The sequence below is a fragment of the Salmo trutta genome, chromosome 21, assembly GCF_901001165.1.
Source record: "Salmo trutta chromosome 21, fSalTru1.1, whole genome shotgun sequence".
NCBI classification, from domain to species: domain Eukaryota; kingdom Metazoa; phylum Chordata; class Actinopteri; order Salmoniformes; family Salmonidae; genus Salmo; species Salmo trutta.
In genome coordinates this window covers 31,465,986-31,484,657 of record NC_042977.1, presented here as the reverse complement: position 1 = coordinate 31,484,657, position 18,672 = coordinate 31,465,986, and positions in this window count along the sequence as shown.

The window sequence follows — 18,672 nt, the reverse complement described above, 5'->3', positions numbered from 1 at the left end:
TGAGTTTACAGATGACAGGTGTAGTGGTAATTTGAGGTTACAGTAGACATCAGGTGCAGGGGTTATTTGAGTTTACAGTAGATAGGTGCAGGGATAATTTGAGTTTACAGTAGAAAGGTGCAGGGATAATTTGAGTTCACGGTAGATGTCAGGTGCAGGGTTAAATTGAGTTTACATTTGACATCAGGTGCAGGTGTAATTTGAGGTTAGAGTAGTCATCAGGTGCAGGGGTAATTTGAGTTTACACTAGACAGGTGCAGGGGTAATTTGAGGTAACAGTAGACAGGTGCAGGCGAATTTTGAGGTTCCAGTAGTCATCAGGTGCAGGTGTAATTTGAGGTTACTGTAGACAGGTGCAGGCGAATTTTGAGGTTACAGTATACAATAGGTGCAATGGTATTTTCAGTTTACAGTAGACAGGTGCAGGGGTAATTTGAGGTTACATTAGACATCATGTGCAGGGGTATTTTGAGGTTACAGAAGACATCAGGTGCAGGAGTAATTTGAGGTTACAGTAGACATCAGGTGCAGGGGTAATTTGAGGTAACAGTAGACATCATGTGCAGGGGTATTTTGAGGTTACAGAAGACATCAGGTGCAGGAGTAATTTGAGATTACAGTAGACAGGTTCAGGGGTAATTTGAGTTTATTGCAGACAGGTTTAGGGGAAATATTAGGTTACAGAAGACATCAGTTGCAGGGGTATTTTGAGTTTACAATATACATCAGGTGTAGGGGTAATTTGATTTTACAGTAGACAGGTGCAGAATTATTTTGAGTTTATAGTAGACATCAGGTGCAGGGGTAATTTGAGGTTACAGTAGACATCTGGTGAAGGGGTAATTTGAGGTAACAGTAGACATCATGTGCAGGGGGAATTTGAGGTTACAGTAGACATCATGTGCAGGGGTATTTTGAGGTTACAGAAGACATCAGGTGCAGGAGTAATTTAAGATTACAGTAGACAGGTTCAGGGGTAATTTGAGTTTATCGCGGACAGGTGTAGGGAAATGTTGAAGTTACAGAATACATCAGGTTCAGGGGTCATTTGAGTTTACATTAGACAGGTGTTGGGGTAACTTGAATTTCCAGTAGACAGGGGCATGGGTAATTTGAGGTTCCAGTAGATATCAGCTGCAGCGGTACTTTGAGATTACGGTAGACATCAGGTGCAGGGGTTATTTGAGTTTACAGTAGATAGGTGCAGGGATAATTTGAGTTTACAGTAGAAAGGTGCAGGGATAATTTGAGTTCACGGTAGATGTCAGGTGCAGGGTTAAATTGAGTTTACATTTGACATCAGGTGCAGGTGTAATTTGAGGTTAGAGTAGTCATCAGGTGCAGGGGTAATTTGAGTTTACACTAGACAGGTGCAGGGGTAATTTGAGGTAACAGTAGACAGGTGCAGGCGAATTTTGAGGTTCCAGTAGTCATCAGGTGCAGGTGTAATTTGAGGTTACTGTAGACAGGTGCAGGCGAATTTTGAGGTTACAGTATACAATAGGTGCAATGGTATTTTCAGTTTACAGTAGACAGGTGCAGGGGTAATTTGAGGTTACATTAGACATCATGTGCAGGGGTATTTTGAGGTTACAGAAGACATCAGGTGCAGGAGTAATTTGAGGTTACAGTAGACATCAGGTGCAGGGGTAATTTGAGGTAACAGTAGACATCATGTGCAGGGGTATTTTGAGGTTACAGAAGACATCAGGTGCAGGAGTAATTTGAGATTACAGTAGACAGGTTCAGGGGTAATTTGAGTTTATTGCAGACAGGTTTAGGGGAAATATTAGGTTACAGAAGACATCAGTTGCAGGGGTATTTTGAGTTTACAATATACATCAGGTGTAGGGGTAATTTGATTTTACAGTAGACAGGTGCAGAATTATTTTGAGTTTATAGTAGACATCAGGTGCAGGGGTAATTTGAGGTTACAGTAGACATCTGGTGAAGGGGTAATTTGAGGTAACAGTAGACATCATGTGCAGGGGGAATTTGAGGTTACAGTAGACATCATGTGCAGGGGTATTTTGAGGTTACAGAAGACATCAGGTGCAGGAGTAATTTGAGATTACAGTAGACAGGTTCAGGGGTAATTTGAGTTTATCGCGGACAGGTGTAGGGAAATGTTGAAGTTACAGAATACATCAGGTTCAGGGGTCATTTGAGTTTACATTAGACAGGTGTTGGGGTAACTTGAATTTCCAGTAGACAGGGGCATGGGTAATTTGAGGTTCCAGTAGATATCAGCTGCAGCGGTACTTTGAGATTACGGTAGACATCAGGTGCAGTGGTAATTTGAGTGTACAGTAGACAGGTGCAGGGGTAATGTTGAGATTACATTAGACATCAGATGCAGGGGTAATTTGATTTTACAGTAGACAGGTGCAGGGTTATTTTGAGGTTACAGTATACATCAGGTGCAAGGGTATTTTCAGTTTACAGTAGACAGAAGCAGGGGTAATTTGAGTTTACAGATGACAGGTGTAGTGGTAATTTGAGTTTACAGTAGATAGGTGCAGGGATAATTTGAGTTTACTGTAGAAAGGTGCAGGGTTAAATTGAGTTTACATTTGACATCAGGTGCAGGTGTAATTTGAGGTTAGAGTAGACATCAGGTGTAGGGGTCATTTGAGTTTACAGTAGACATTTTCAGGGGTAATGTGAGTTTATAGGGGCAGCTGTAGGGGTATTTTGAGGTTACAGAAGACATCAGGTGCAGGGGTAATTTGAGATTACAGTAGACAGGTGCAGGGGTAATTTGAGGTAACAGTGGACATCAGGTGTAGGGGTCATTTGAGTTTACAGTAAACAGGTGAAGGGGAAATACAGTTTACCGAAGACAGGTATAGGGATAATTTGAGGTTACAGTAGACATCATGTGCATGCGTAATTTGAGTTTACAATAGATATCAGGTGCAGGGGAAATATGAGTTTACAGTAGGCATCAGGTGCAGAGGTAATTTGAGTTTACAGTTGACATCAGGTGCAGGGGTAATTTGAGTGTACAGTAGACAGGTGCAGGGGTAATTTGAGTTTACAGAAGACAGGTTCACGGGTAATTTGAAGATACAGTATACATCAGATGCAAGGGTATTTTCAGTTTACAGTAGACAGGTGCAGGGGTAATTTGAGTTAACAGTAGACAAGCGCTGGGGTAATTTGAGTTAACAGTAGACAGGTGTAGGGATATTTTGAGTTTACAGTAGAAGTCAGGTGCAGGGTTAAATTGAGTTAACATTTAACATCATGTGCAGGTGTGATTTGAGGTTACAGTAGACATCAGGTGTAGGGGAAATTTGAGGTTATAGAAGACAGGTGCAGGGATCATTTCAGTTTACAGTAGACATCAGGTGCAGGGGTAATTTGAGGTTACAGTAGGCATTGGGTTTAGGGGTCATTTGAGTTTACAGTAGACATATTCAGGGGTAATTTGAGTTGATAGTGGACAGATGTAGGGGATATTTGAGGTTACAGAAGACATCAGGTGCAGGGGTAATTAGAGTTTACAGAAGACAGGTCCAGGGGTAAATTTGAGATTACATTAGACATCAGGTGCAGGGAAAAGTTGAGTTTACAGTAGACAGGTGCATTGGTAATTTGAGGTTACAGTAGTCATCAGGTGCAGGGGTAATTTGAGGATACAGTAGATAGGTGCATGGGTAATTTTAGTTTACCGAAGACAGGTGTAGGGGAAATTTGAGTTTACAGTAGACATCAGGTGCAGGGGAAATGTGAGTTTACAGTAGACAGGTGCAGGGGTAATTTGAGTTTATTGCAGACAGGTTTAGGGGAAATATTAGCTTACAGAAGACATCAGTTGCAGGGGTATTTTGAGTTTACAATATGCATCAGGTGTAGGGGTAATTTGAGTTTACAGTAGACAGGTGCAGAGGTATTTTGAGTTTACAATATACATCAGGTGTAGGGGTAATTTGAGGTTACAGTAGACATCTGGTGAAGGGGTAATTTGAGGTAACAGTAGACATCAGGTGCAGGGGTAATTTGAGGTTACAGTAGACATCATGTGCAGGGGTATTTTGAGGTTACAGAAGACATCAGGTGCAGGAGTAATTTGAGATTACAGTAGACAGGTTCAGGGGTAATTTGAGTTTATCGCAGACAGGTGTAGGGAAATTTTGAAGTTACAGAATACATCAGGTTCAGGGGTCATTTGTGTTTACATTAGACATGTGTTGGGGTAACTTGAATTTACATTAGACAGGGGCATGGGTAATTTGAGGTTCCAGTAGACATCAGCTGCAGCGGTACTTTGAGATTATGGTAGACATCAGGTGCAGTGGTAATTTGAGTGTACAGTAGACAGGTGCAGGGGTAATTTGAGTGTACAGTAGACAGGTGCAGGGGTAATTTGAGTTACAGAAGACAGGTGCAGGAGTAATGTTGAGATTACATTAGACATCAGATGCAGGGGTAATTTGAGGTTACAGTATACATCAGGTGCAAGGGTATTTTCAGTTTACAGTAGACAGAAGCAGGGGTAATTTGAGTTTACAGATGACAGGTGTAGTGGTAATTTGAGGTTACAGTAGACATCAGGTGCAGGGGTAATTTGAGTTTACTGTAAACATCAGGTGCAGGGCTAACTTTAGGTTACAGTAGACATCAGGTGAAGGGGTAATATGAGGTTACAATAGACATCAGGTGAAGGGGTAATTGAGTTTACAGTAGACAGGTTCAGGAGTAGTTTGACCTTACACTAGACAGGTGTAGGGGAAATTCGAGGTTACAGTAGACATCAGGTGAAGGGGTAATTTGAGGTTAAAGTAGACATCATGTGCAGGTATATATGAGTTTAGAGATGACAGGTGCATGGGTAATTTGATATTACAGTAGAGAGGAGAAGGGGTAATTTGAGTTTACTGTAAACATCAAGTACATGTGCAATATGAGGTTACTGAAGACTTCAGGTGCAGGGTTCTTTTGAGTTCACAGTAGACAAGCGCTGGGGTAATTTGAGTTTACAGTAGACAGGTGCAGGGATAATTTGAGTTTACAATAGAAGTCAGGTGCAGGGTTAAATTGAGTTAACATTTGACATCAGGTGCAGGTGTGTTGAGGTTACAGTTGACATCAGGTGTAGGGGTCATTTGAGGTTAACAGGTGCAAGGGTAATTTGAGATTGCAGTAGACAGGTTCAGTGGTAATTTGAGTTTATAGCAGACAGGTGTAGGCGAAATTTGAGGTTATAGAAGACAGGTGCAGGGATCATTTCAGTTTACAGTAGACATCAGGTGCAGGGGTAATTTGAGGTTACAGTAGACATCGGGTTTAGGGGTCATTTGAGTTTACAGTAGACATTTTCAGGGGTAATTTGAGTTGATAGTGGACAGGTGTAGGGGATATTTGAGGTTACAGAAGACATCAGGTGCAGGGAAAAGTTGAATTTACAGTAGACAGGTGCAGTGGTAATTTGAGGTTACAGTAGACAGGTGCAGTGGTAATTTGAGGTTACAGTAGTCATTAGGTGCAGGGGTAATTTGAGGATACAGTAGATAGGTGCATGGGTAATTTTAGTTTACCGAAGACAGGTGTAGGGGAAATTTGAGGTTACAGTAGACATCAGGTGCATGCGTAATTTGAGTTTACAATAGACATCAGGTGCAGGGGTAATTTGAGTTTACAGTAGACAGGTGCAGAGGTATTTTGAGTTTATAGTAGACATCAGGTGCAGGGGTAATTTGAGGTTACAGTAGACAGGTGCAGATGTATTTTGAGTTTACAGTAGACATCAGGTGCAGGGGTAATTTGAGGTTACAGTAGACATCAGGTGCAGGAGTAATTTGAGATTACAGTAGACAAGTTCAGGGGTAATTTGAGTTTATCACAGACAGGTGTAGGGAAATGTTAAAGTTACAGAATACATCAGGTTCAGGGGTCATTTGAGTTTACATTAGACAGGTGTTGGGGTAACTTGAATTTACAGTAGACAGGGGCATGGGTAATTTGAGGTTCCAGTAGACATCAGCTGCAGCGGACTTTGAGATTACGGTAGACATCAGGTGCAGGGGTAATTTGATTTTACAGTAGACAGGTGCAGGGTTAATTTGAGGTTACAGTATACATCAGGTGAAAGGGTATTTTCAGTTTACAGTAGACAGAAGCAGGGGTAATTTGAGTTTACAGATGACAGGTGTAGTGGTAATTTGAGGTTACAGTAGACATCAGGTGCAGGGGTTATTTGAGTTTACAGTAGATAGGTGCAGGGATAATTTGAGTTTACAGTAGAAAGGTGCAGGGATAATTTGAGTCCACGGTAGATGTCAGTTGCAGGGTTAAATTGAGTTTACATTTTACACCAGGTGCAGGTGTAATTTGAGGTTAGAGTAGTCATCAGGTGCAGGGGTAATTTGAGGTTACAGTAGATAGGTGAAGGGGTCATTTTAGTTTACCGAAGACAGGTGCAATGGTAATTTGAGGTTACAGTAGACATCAGGTGTAGGGGTCATTTGCGTTTACATTAGACAGGTGAAGGGGTAATTTTTGTTTACCGAAGACAGGTGTAGGGATAATTTGAGGTTACAGTAGACATCAGGTGCATGCGTAGTTTGAGTTTACAATAGATATCAGGTGCAGGGGAAATTTGAGTTTACAGTAGACATCAGGTGCAGAGGTAATTTGAGTTTACAAATGACTGTTGCAGGAATATTTTTGAGATTACATTAGACATCAGGTGGAGGGGTAATTTGAGTTTACTGTAGACAGGTGCAGGGGTATTTTGAGGTTCCAGTAGTCATCAGGTGCAGGGGTAATTTGAGGTTACTGTAGACAGGTGCAGGCGAATTTTGAGGTTACAGTATACAATAGGTGCAATGGTATTTTCAGTTTACAGTAGACAGGTGCAGGGGTAATTTGAGGTTACATTAGACAGGTGCAGGGATAATTTTAGTTTACAGTAGACGTTAGGTGCAGGGGTAAATCGATTTTACATTAGACATCAGGTGCAGGGGTAATTTGAGGTCACAGTAGACATTGTCAGTGGTAATTTGAGTTTATAGCGGACAGCTGTAGGGGAAAATTGAGATTATAATAGACGTCAGCTGCAGGGGTATTTTGAGTTTACAGTAGACAGGTGCAGGGATCATTTGTGTTTACAGTAGACATCAGGTGCAGGCGTAATTTGAAGTTACATTAGACATCAGGGACAGGGGTAATCTGAGGATACAGAAGACATCAGGTGAAGAGGTAATTTGAGATTACAGTAGACAGACTCAGTGGTAATTTGAGTTTATAGCAGACAGGTCTAGGGGAAATTTTAGGTTACAGAAGACATCAGTTGCAGGGGTAATTTGAGTTTACAATAGACATCAGGTGCAGGGGTAATTTGAGTTTACAGTACATAGGTGCATGGATTATTTCAGTTTACAGTAGACATCAGGTGCAGGGCTAATTTGAGGTTACAGTAGACATCGGGTTTAGGGGTATTTTGAGTTTACAGAAGACATTTTCAGGGGTAATTTGAGTTTATAGCGGACAGGTGTAGGGGATATTTAAGTATACAGAAGACAGGTCCAGGGGTAAATTTGAGATTACATTAGACATCAGGTGCAGGGGTAATCTAAGATTACATTAGTCATCAGGTGCAGGGGTAATTTGAGATTACTGTCACGTCCTGGCCAGTATATAAGGTTAATTGTTTTGTAGTTTGGTCAGGGCGTGACAGAGGGTATTTGTTTTATGTGGTTCAGGGTGGTGTGTTTGTTTAAGGGTGTTTGTTTTAGTAATTCCGGGTGTTGGTTTATGTTTAGGTATTTCTATGTGGAGTCTAGTATGTCTGTTTCTATGTCTGGTGAATTGGTGTTGGGACTCTCAGTTGAAGGCAGGTGTTTTCTATCTGCCTTTGATTGAGAGTCTCATAAATGAGGGTGTGTTTGTGTTTGTGTTTTGTGGGTGATTGTTCTGTGTTCAGCCCTAGGCTTTGCCAGACTGTTTAGTTGTTCGTTCGTTTTCGTGTTTTGTTGTTTTGGAGTGCTCTTTTGATAATTTAAATAAAAGTCAAAAATGAGCATACACGTACCTGCTGCGTATTGGTCCTCATTCACCGACGACAGCCGTGACAGAATCACCCACCACTCAAGGACCAAGCAGCAGAGGAAGGAGCAGAAGGCGTTCGAGTTGGACTGGCGGGAGAAGTGGACTTGGGAAGAAGTTCTGGACGGGGCCGGACCTTGGCATCAGGCTGGGGAGTATCGCCGCCCGCAGTGGGAAATAGAAGCAGCCAAGGCAGAGAGGCGTTGGTACGAGGCCAGAGTGGACGCGCTGAAGGAGATGCACGAGAGGCACCCCCAAGAAATTTTTTTGGGGGGGCACACGGGTAGTTTGGCTAGGCGAAGGAAGAGCCGGAAGCCAGCTACCCGTGGTTATATGGAGGAGCGTATGAGGTTGGGAGCGCCATGTTTCGCTGAGAAGCGCAATATCTCACCCATACGCACGCACAGTCCGGTGCGAGTTATTCCAGCCCCTCGCAGGTGCCGTGCTAGAGCGGGCATCCAGCCTGGTAGGAGGATGCCTGCGCAGCGCATCTGGTCGCCGGTACGCCTCCGAGGACCAGGCTACCCAACTCCCGCTCTACGCACGGCTACCATCAAGCCCCTGCACAGCCCAGTCTGCCCTGTACGAGCACTCCGCTCGTGCAGGGCTACTAGTTCCATCGAGCCAAGGCGGGTTGTGCAGGAGGTAAGATCTAGACCGGCTGTGCGCCTCCATAGCCCTGGGTTTCCAGCTCCTGTCTCTCGTGCGGACCCGGAAGTGCGTCCACCCAGTCCGACTCGTCCTGTTCCCGCTCCCCGCACTAAACGGCAAGTGCGTAAACCCAGCCTCGCCAGTCAACAGTCGTCGGAGCTGCCCGCCAGTCAACAGTCGTCGGAGCTGCCCGCCAGTCAACAGTCGTCGGAGCTGCCCGCCAGTCAACAGTCGTCGGAGCTGCCCGCCAGTCAACAGTCGTCGGAGCTGCCCGCCAGTCAACAGTCGTCGGAGCTGCCCGCCAGTCAACAGTCGTCGGAGCTGCCCGCCAGTCAACAGTCGTCGGAGCTGCCCGCCAGTCAACAGTCGTCGGAGCTGCCCGTCAGTCAACAGTCGTCGGAGCTGCCCGTCAGTCAACAGTCGCCGGAGTGGTCAGACTGCGCTGAACTGCCGGAGTGGTCAGACTGCGCTGAACTGCCGGAGTGGTCAGACTGCGCTGAACTGCCGGAGTGGCCAGACTGCGCTGAACTGCCGGAGTGGCCAGACTGCGCTGAACTGCCGGAGTGGCCAGACTGCGCTGAACTGCCGGAGTGGCCAGACTGCGCTGAACTGCCGGAGTGGCCAGACTGCGCTGAACTGCCGGAGTGGCCAGACTGCCCTGAACTGCCGGAGTGGCCAGACTGCCCTGAACTGCCGGAGTGGCCAGTCTGCCCTGAACTGCCGGAGTGGCCAGTCTGCCCTGAACTGCCGGAGTGGCCAGTCTGCCCTGAACTGCCGGAGTGGCCAGCCTGCCCTGAACTGCCGGAGTGGCCAGTCTGCCCTGAACTGCCGGAGTGGCCAGTCTGCCCTGAACTGCCGGAGTGGCCAGTCTGCCCTGAACTGCCGGAGTGGCCAGTCTGCCCTGAACTGCCGGAGTGGCCAGTCTGCCCTGAACTGCCGGAGTGGCCAGTCTGCCCTGAACTGCCGGAGTGGCCAGTCTGCCCTGAACTGCCGGAGTGGCCAGTCTGCCCTGAACTGCCGGAGTGGCCAGTCTGCCCTGAACTGCCGGAGTGGCCAGTCTGCCCTGAACTGCCGGAGTGGCCAGACTGCCCAGACTGCCCCGAGCTGACAGACTGCCCAGACTGCCCCGAGCTGACAGACTGCCCAGACTGCCCCGAGCTGACAGACTGCCCAGACTGCCCCGAGCTGACAGACTGCCCAGACTGCCCCGAGCTGACAGACTGCCCAGACTGCCCCGAGCTGACAGACTGCCCAGACTGCCCCGAGCCGCCAGACTGCCCCGAACCGCCAGACTGCCCAGACTGCCTGGAACGGCCAGAACCTGAGCCGCCTCCAATATAGGTGGGTTGGGGAGGGGGGGTGTAGCACAGTGCCGTCGTTGACGGCAGCCACCCTCCCTTTCCTCCCTTTAGTAAGGGGGAATTTTCTTTTGGGTATTGTTTGGGGGTAATTTTTTTTTTGTTAAGGTGCTTCTGGGGTAGCACCTTTAAGGGGGGGGTACTGTCACGTCCTGGCCAGTATATAAGGTTAATTGTTTTGTAGTTTGGTCAGGGCGTGACAGAGGGTATTTGTTTTATGTGGTTCAGGGTGGTGTGTTTGTTTAAGGGTGTTTGTTTTAGTAATTCCGGGTGTTGGTTTATGTTTAGGTATTTCTATGTGGAGTCTAGTATGTCTGTTTCTATGTCTGGTGAATTGGTGTTGGGACTCTCAGTTGAAGGCAGGTGTTTTCTATCTGCCTTTGATTGAGAGTCTCATAAATGAGGGTGTGTTTGTGTTTGTGTTTTGTGGGTGATTGTTCTGTGTTCAGCCCTAGGCTTTGCCAGACTGTTTAGTTGTTCGTTCGTTTTCGTGTTTTGTTGTTTTGGAGTGCTCTTTTGATAATTTAAATAAAAGTCAAAAATGAGCATACACGTACCTGCTGCGTATTGGTCCTCATTCACCGACGACAGCCGTGACAATTACAGTAGACAGGTTCAGTGGTAATTTGAGTTTATAGCAGACAGGTGTAGGGGAAATTTTAGGTTATAGAAGACATCAGTTGCGGGGGTAATTTGAGTTGACAGTAGACAGGTGCATGGATCATTTCAGTTTACAGTAGACATCAGGTGCAAGGGTAATTTGAGGTTACAGTAGATAGGTGAAGGTGTCATTTTAGTTTACCGAAGACAGGTTTAGGGGAAATTTGAGGTTACAGTAGACATCAGTTGCATGCGTAATTTCAGTTTACAATAGACATCAGGTGCAGGTGAAATTTGAGTTTACAGTAGACAGGTGCAGGGGTAATTTGGGTTTACAGTAGGCATCAGCTGCAGGGGTAATTTGAGTTTAAAGAAGACAGGTACAGGAATAATTTTGAGATTACATTAGACATCAGATGCAGGGGTAATTTGAGGTTACAGTAGACAGGTGCAGGGATCATTTTAGTTTACAGTAGACATTATGAGCAGGGGTAAATTGAGTTTACATTAGACATCAGGTGCAGGGGTCATTTGAGGTCACAGTAGACATTTTCAGGGGTTATTTGAGTTTATAGCGGACAGCTGTAGGGGAAAATTGAGGTTATAATAGACATCAGCTGCAGGGGTATTTTGAGTTTACAGTAGACAGCAGGAGCAGGGGTAATTTGAGATTACAGTAGTCAGGTTCAGTGGTAATTTGAGTTTGTAGCAGACAGGTGAAGGGGAAATTTTAGTTTACAGAACACATCAGTTGCAGGGGTAATTTGAGTTTACAATAGACATCAGGTGTAGGGGTAATTTGAGTTTACAGTAGACAGGTGCAGGGGAATTTTGAGGTTACAGTATACAATAGATGCAATGGTATTTTCAGTTTACAGTAGACAGAAGCAGGGTAATTTGAGTTTACAGATGACAGGTGCAGTGGTAATTTGAGGTTACAGTAGACATCAGGTGCAGGGGTAATTTGAGTTTACAGTAGACAGGTGCAGGGGAATTTTGAGGTTCCGGTATATAATAGGTGCAATGGTATTTTCAGTTTACAGTAGACAGAAGCAGGGTAATTTGAGTTTACAGATGACAGGTGCAGTGGTAATTTGAGGTTACAGTAGAAATCAGGTGCAGTGGTAATGTGAGGTTACAGAAGACATCAGGTGCAGGGGTAATTTGAGTTTACAATAGTCATCAGGTGCAGGGCTAAATTGAGTTTACAGTAGACAGGTGTAGGGGAAATTTTAGGTTACAGAAGACATCAGTTGCAGGGGTAATTTTAGTTTACAATAGACATCAGGTGCAGGGGTAAATTGAGTTTACAGTAGACAGGTGCATGGATCATTTCATTTTACAGTAGACATCAGGTGCAGCGGTAAATTGAGGTTACAGTAGGCATCGGATTCAGTGCTAATTTGAGTTTACAGTAGACATTTTCAGGGGTAATTTGAGTTTGTAGCGGACAGATATTTGACGTTACAGAAGACATCATTTGCAGAGGTAATTTGAGGTGCGGGGGTAATTTGAGTTTACAGAAGATAGGTCCAAGGGGAAAATTTGAGATTACATTAGACTTCAGGGGCAGGGAAAATTTGAGTTAACAGTAGACAGGTGCTGTGGTAATTTGAGGTTCCGGTAGTCATCAGGTGCAGGGGAAATTTGAGTTTACAGTAGACAGGTACAGTGGTAAGTTGGGTTTACAGTAGACATCAGGTGCAGGGGAAATTTGAGTTTACAGTAGACAGGTGCAGGGGTAATTTGAGTTTACAGTAGACAGGTGCAGGGGTAAGTTGAGTTTACAGTTGACATCAGGTGCAGGGGTAATTTGAGTGTACAGTTGATAGGTGCAGGGGAATTTTGAGGTTACAGTATACAATAGATGCAATGGTATTTTCAGTCTACAGTAGACAGAAGCAGGGTAATTTGAGTTTACAGATGACAGGTGCAGTGGTAATTTGAGGTTACAGTAGACATCAGGTGCAGGGTTAATTTGAGTTTATAGTATACAGGTGCAGGGTAATTTGAGTTTACAGATGACAGGTGCAGTGGTAATTTGAGGTTACAGTAGACATCAGGTGCTGGGAAAATTTGAGTTTACAGTAGACAGGTGCTGTGGTAATTTGGGTTTACAGTAGGCTTCAGGTGCAGGGGTAATTTGAGGTAACAGTAGAAATCAGGTGTCGGGGTAATTTGGGTTTACAGTAGACAGGTGCACGGGTAATTTGAGGTTACAGTATCCATCAGGTGCAAGGGTATTTTCAATTTGCAGTAGACATCAGGTGCAGGGGTTATTTGAGTTTACAGTAGATAGTTGTAGGGGTAATTTGAGTTTAAAGTAAACATCATGTTTAGTGGTATTTTAGTTTACAGTAGAAAAGTGCTGGGGTAATTTGAGTTTGCAGTAGACAGGTGCAGGGATAATTTGAGTTTACAGGAGATGTTAGGTGAAGGGGTAAATTGAGTTTACATTAGACATCAGGCGCAGGGGTAGTTTGAGGTTACAGCAGACAGGTGCAAGGGTAATTTGAGTTTACAGTAGTCATCAGGTGTAGGGGTCATTTGAGTTTACATTAGACAGGTGTAGGGGTAACTTGACGTTGCATTTTACAGGTGCAAGTGTATTTTGAGGTTACAGTAGACATTAGGTGCAGATGTCATTTGAGTTTACTGAAGATAGGTGTAGTGGTAAATTTGAGATTGCATTAGACATCAGACGCAGGGGTAATTTGAGTTTACAGAACACAGGTGCAGTGGTAATTTGACTTTACAGGTTACAGGTTCAGGTGTACTTTGAGTTTACAGTAGACAGGTGCAGGGGTAATTTGAGGTTAAAGTAGACATAAGGTTTGGGGGTAATTTGAGGTTACAGTAGACATCAGGTGAAGGGGTTGTTTGAGGTTACAGTAAACATCAGATGAACGGGTTGTTTGAGGTTACAGTAGACGTCAGGTGTAGCGGTCATTTGAGTTTACAGTAGACAGGTGCAGTGGTAATTTGACTTTACAGGTTCAGGTGTACTTTGAGTTTACAGTAGACAGGTGCAGGGGTAATTTGAGTTTACAGTAGACATAAGGTGCGGGGATAATTTGAGGTTACAGTAGACATAAGGTGCATGGGTTATTTGAGTTTACAGTAAACATCAGATGAAGGGGTTGTTTGAGGTTACAGTAGACATCAGGTGTAGGGGTCATTTTAGTTTACATTAGACAGGTGTAGGGGTAACTTGAATTGACATTATACAGGTGCACGTGTAATTTGAGGTTACAGTAGACGTCAGGTGCAGATGTAATTTGAGTTTATTGAAGACAGGTGTAGGGGTAATTTGAGATGGCATTAGACATCAGATGCAGAGGTAATTTGAGTTTACAGTAGACAGGTGCAGGAGTAATTTGAGTTTACAGTTAACATCAGGTTGAGGGGTAATTTGAGGTTACAGTAGACTGGTGCAGGGGTATTTTGAGTTTACATTAGACAGGTGTAGGGTAACTTGAATTTACATTGTACAGGTGCAAGGGTAATTTGAGGTTACAGTAGACATCAGGTGCAGATGTCATTTGAGTTTACAGTAGACATTATGTGCAAGGGTAATTTGATGTTACACTTGGGTGTCACGACTTCCGCCGAAGTCGGTCCCTCTCCTTGTTTGGGCGGCTTTCGGCGATCGACGTCACCGGCTTTCTAGCCTTCACCGATCCACTTTTCATTTTCCATTTGTTCTGTCTTTGTCTTACACACCTGGCTTCACTCAACCAATTACTTGTTTATTATTTAACCCTCTGTTCCCCATGTTGTGTTTGTGAGTGATTGTTTTTTGTAATTTGGTCCGTCTTTGTGGGCTCGTGATGTTACTTTGTATATTTGTCTTTTTGACTAATTACTCATATCTGCTGTCCTGCGCCTGACTCTGTACACCAGCTACACACAGGATCCTTACATTGGGAAAGAATGCTGTTGCTATCGTAAAGTTAGTAAGTGATCATAAAACATGTTACAAACATGTTACAAACAAACTGTTACAAACAGCAGATATTTTGCATTGAATTTGTATTTGGTGTGTATTTTTTGTACACCTTAAAGGGGATACCATTGGTGATGAAACACAAAAAATGTACAGTATGTACATCAATTTTGCCACATAATTTGCATGGGAATTTCTTTTTTTTCATTTTTACAAGACTTTAACCTACCACATTTTCATCCACCTAGATATAAATTAAAACTTTCCCTCTGAAGGATGCCATTGCAGTACCACCCCACTTAGTTAACAAGATATTTTTACAAACAAGATGATATCACCCTCTCCATGATATTAATATGATATGTTCTGTGATCTGTAAACAGCTGGTTATCTTGTTTTTCCATGATAAGAGAAAGTGCTGAGGATTTCCGGTTTGTGAGCACATTTGGGCTGAATCTTTCACACATCACAAATTGCAGATGGGAAGCAGTGATCTTGAACAGCCGATCACATTTCCGTGACCATCTGACACCTTCCATTTAGGAAAATAATACTTTCTATCTTAGCATACCCTCTGCTGCTGCTTTTGCAGCCAGCAAAAAGAATTATGCCTGGTAGACTTTGTTATGCTGTAACTTCCAGATAGATTCTCCATGTTTTGTTTCATTGATTAGATTAAATGCTCTAATCTTTTATCTGTTTATTCTAGGCTGTAATCATCTGAGCTGTGCGTGTTATTGACTTATTTCCCTGTATTGTTGTTGATATGCCTGTCACTGCAATGCTATTTCAATTATTGACATTGTAAGAGCATCAATATACAGTATGTAGTGATGATTCTGTATTTTAACAATAATAAATAGACTATTTTACATTTTGTAGATATGCACAAAGCATATAGTATTCACGTTTCTTAACTATTCCTACATTCTCACACTATTTCACACTATTTTGCATTTTCTTTCTTTGCATATCCTCTTTGTAGTAGGGCGGTGGGCACCAACCCTGGTCTTTGATAACTACAGGGTGTGTCAGCTTTTCTTTCAGCCTAGAACTAACAGAATTGATTCTGCAAATCAAGGTCCTGATAATTAGTTGATTATTTCAATCAGGTGAGCCTTGCTGGAATAAAAGCCTGTAAACCCTGTGGTTCTCAATGACCAGGACTGGAAACCACTACTGTGGTTAGTCCTAACCTTAACCCTAGTCATAGATCGAATACTAAACTCAAAAGAAATTCATAGTCCATGCCTAGCACATTCATAAGCAGTTCATACTGTAAGCAAGTCAACTCAGGTCAAAATAAGCACACCTGGTTTTTGTTTGATAACAGAGTGGATGTACTGTTCAGTCATATTTTTCAGAACATTCAATTGCGTTCCATAAAACATTTACATTCTAAGAAAATACCTATTTACTTCCTCTTCAAGGAATACGGAATGGTGCATGTAATGTGAATGTGACAGATACATATGAGTTGGGTTAACTGGTATGGAGAGAGTTGTAAATCACTGTACAGTGATTCTCTGTCTCAAGGGGTTTAATTAGTCCAGAAACTCTTCTCTTATCTGATGACCGACCCCCCCCCCCCCTCCCCGCAACAACCTACCACCATATAAATGCCCTGAAATTTGAAGACCAGTGGCCTCAGGAGACTGAGTTGCTACAAAGAGCTGAAAGAGTTGGAAATGGTCATTTCATAGCACTAGGGTGGCTCTCTGGAGACTTGGGTAATGTCGTCCTAATTGACTGTGGTATTATCTTTGGCAAACATTACAGTCCCAGACAAACTCCAAATTAGGTTCTAGCTAGGTACTAGAATATGATTATACTGTATGTTGAGCCGTTTAAGGTTGGAGTACTGTATAATCAAAATGATTATGTTTTAACTTGATAAACACAAATTCATTGAGCAATATCTAGTGATGGACATTGCTTGAAACATGTGTGGAGTACCACAATATGAGTCATAATACCCATAAAAGATAGCGGTCAATTGTTTTTCCATTTATTTTTACCATAGGGGATTTTAGAAACATTTAAAATAATATCTGTGTTTCGTGTAGGCTTACCCTGCCTAGACGTTTTGATAAGCGTGTAAATCTCTCTAGGACAATGTGACTTTTATCAATATATTCACCTGTATTTACCCCCACCAAAATGAAATGCTAATTAGCTGCTAATATGGAGAACTACAAATCCCATGATGATCTGGACGAGACTGCCGAATCGAGGCAAAGGTGAGATTCTCTGGATTAACTATCTAACGTTAGCTACATTTGGTCATGAATAAATTGGCAACAATAATTTATTTAAATTAACAATTCTGTGAACTGTCTTGTGCAAGTTTTAAATTGACACAATAACTGTAAGCAAATAGATGATGTGCAAGAGCTTGCAGGGATCTGTAGTCTTGCATGATGTCTACTTTGATGCTAATTATCTTTTTCGAATCTGGGAGTAAATAGTGCCAAATATATTGATAAAAGTCAACTTGTCTGAGAGAGATTTATATGGCTATCAAAACGTCATGCCAGGGCAAGCCTTTCCCTATGGGAAAAATTGAATGGTGGAAAAACGATTGGAACCATTTCCCTGTTTGACCACTAGGTTTTATGGGTATTATGAAACCTCCACTGTGGGGCTCTATAGCCAAACCACTAGATGAGTACACAAGATGCTCGGATGGTCTGGTTACATTTTACAAGACTCCGGTAGTAACTATATGATCTATAAACCACACTGGGTTGAGAGGCGATACTGTCCTATTGTCAAACATTCAACCATCAAAAGGCATCAAGAAAGATTCTATATTTTATCAATGTTAAAACCCACTGTTTGTGTGGCCTACTACTATCGGATGGTGTTGCTCTATTTCATAGTACATGAACAAGCTCATTTATCCTTATCCGTCATTTTCTAACTTGTGAGGAGGTATCTGTCAGTTCTGGTCCCAGGGGGCCCTTGGATGTGCACGTTTTTGCTCCAATTGCGCTCTTTATTTAATTGACAGTTCAGTCCAACCTAATAAGTGCTATAACAGATTTAAAATTGATTTGCTTGAATGTTTTGTTTTCACGGTTTGCTTTGTGGGAAAGACATGTTTCATCGACTTGCTTTGTTATTTAGCCCCTTAATATGACAATTGTGATGATACATCAACCTAAATGCAGCATATAGTCAATTAAGAATAACAATTTAATTGTATGTGATGAAATAGTTTTTTCCACATTTTGTTACGTTACAGCCTTATTCTAAAATTCATTAAATTGTTTTTTCTCCTCATCACACTACACACTATACCTCATAATGACAAAGCAAAAACTGTTTTTTAGAAATGTTTGCAAATTTATAAAAGATTAAAAAAATTAAATATCACATCAGACCCTTTAATCAGTACTTTGTTGATGCACCTTTGGAAACAATTACAGCCTTGAGTCTTCTTGGGTAGGACACTGCAAGCTTGGCAGACCTGTATTTGGGGTGTTTCTCCCATTATTCTCTGCAGATCCTCTCAAGCTCTATCAGGTTGGATGGGGAGCGTCGCTACTCAGCTATTTTCAGGTCACTCCAGAGATGTTTGATCGGGTTCAAGTCCGGGCTCTGGCTGGGCCACTCAAGGACTTTCAGAGACTTGTTATGAAGCCACTCCTGCTTTGTCTTGGCTGTGTGCTTAGGGTTGTTGTCCTGTTGGAAGGTGAACCTTCACCCCAGCCTGTGGTCCTAGGTGCTCTGGAACAGGTTTTCATCAAGGATCTCTCTGTACTTTCCTTTGTTCATCTTTCCCTCGACCCTGATTAGTCTCCCAGTCCCTGCTACTGAAAAACATCCCCACAGCATGATGCTGCCACCACCATGCTCCATCGTAGGGATGGTGCCAGGTTTCCTCCAGACGTGCCGCTTATTCAGGCCAAGGAGATCAATCTTGGTTTCATCAGACCAGATAATCTTGTTGCTCAATGTCTGAGAGTCCTTTAGGTGCCTTCTGGCAAACTCCAAGTGGACTGTCATGTGCCTTTAACTGAGGAGTGGCTTCCGTCTGGCTACTCTACCATAAAAGCATGA